This window comes from Capricornis sumatraensis, chromosome 7 (assembly GCF_032405125.1).
Source record: "Capricornis sumatraensis isolate serow.1 chromosome 7, serow.2, whole genome shotgun sequence".
In the NCBI taxonomy this organism is placed as follows: Eukaryota; Metazoa; Chordata; class Mammalia; order Artiodactyla; family Bovidae; genus Capricornis; species Capricornis sumatraensis.
The window spans coordinates 112,431,435-112,432,917 of NC_091075.1; the positions used below are offsets into that span (position 1 = coordinate 112,431,435).

The 1,483-nt window shown below is 40.0% G+C and overlaps 1 non-coding gene across 1 annotated transcript; it reads left to right on the forward strand.

Moving 5' to 3' along the window:
- The first annotated feature begins 313 nt into the window (after positions 1-313).
- TRNAW-CCA (transfer RNA tryptophan (anticodon CCA)) lies at positions 314-385 on the forward strand. Its single transcript has one exon. It is a non-coding gene; the product is annotated as a tRNA-Trp (tRNA).
- Positions 386-1,483: the final 1,098 nt, after the last annotated feature.

Consider the following 1,483-nt stretch of genomic DNA (forward strand, 5'->3'; position numbering starts at 1 on the left):
CAAGTACACATGGGACACTTTCCAGGATATATTAGGAGGCCATAAAGCAAATCTCAATTGATTTAAAAGTATCTCAGGTGGCGCTAGTGGCAAAGAATCCGCCTGCCAATGCAGGAGACAAGGGTTTGACTCCTGGTTTGGGAAGATCCCCTGGAGGAGGAAACAGTGATCCAATCCAATATTCTTGCGTGGAAAGCTCCATGGACAGAGGATCTTGGCAGGCTATAGTCCATAGGGCTGCAAAGAATCAGACACAATTGAGTGACTGAACATACACACACAGTTTTTAAATATTTAAATTATACAGTGGGCTTCCCTGGTGGCTCAGTGGGTAAAGCGTCTGCCTCCAATGCAGGAGACCCAGGTTCGATCCCTGGGTTGGTAAGATCCCCTGGAGAAAGAAATGGCAACCCACTCCAGTACTCTTGCCTGGAAAATCCCATGGACTGAGAAGCCTGGTAGGCTACAGTCCGTGCTATAGTCCATAGGGCTGCAAAGAGTCAGACACGATTGAGTGACTGAGCATACACACACAATTTTTAAATATTTAAATTATACAATGTTCTTTGACCTCAATGAAATGAAATGGAAACTCATAATGATATAAAGAAATCTGAGAAATGAAAAGTTTAAAAACTCTCCTAAGTAATAAATGAGTCAAAGAAGAAATCACAAGGCAAATTTTAGATAAATGAAAATAAAACCACACATACCAAAACTCAACAGCAATCAGAGGGAAACTTACAGCTATAATGCTCATTTTTATAAGAAGAATAAATATCTATGATCAAAAACCTGAACTTCCATCTTAAGAAATTAAAAAAAGAAGCTAAAACAAAAGCAGGCAGGAAGAACAACATAATGAAAATTAGAGCACAAATAAATAAAATAGAGAATAGAAGTAGTAGTGAACATCAATGAAATAAAAAGCTAGTGCTTTGAAAAAGATCAACAAAATTAACCTCTAGTTAACCTGGCCAAGAAAAAGGCAATGGCACCCCAATCCAGTACTCTTGCCTGGAAACTCCCATGGATGGAGGAGCCTGGTGGGCTGCAGTCCATGGGGTCGCTAAGAGTCGGACACGACTGAGCGACTTCACTTTCACTTTTCACTTTCATGCATTGGAGAAGGAAATGGCAACCCACTCCAGTGCTCTTGCCTGGAGAATCCCAGGGACGGGGAAGCCTGGTGCGCTGCCGTCTGTGGGGTTGCACAGAGTCGGACACGACTGAGGCGACTTAAAAGCAGATTACTGAAATCCGGAATAAAAGAGGGGATCTCAGTACTAACCTCAGAAATAAAAAGAATTGTAAGGGAGTAGTATGAGTAATCATATGACATCAAATTTGATAATCTAGATGAAACAGATAAATTCTCAGAAAAACACAAGCAACTGAAACTGAAATAAGAAAAAAAAATCTGAATAGACTTATAACAAGTAAAGAGATTTCATTAGCAATTTTAAAACTTTCCACAAAGGAA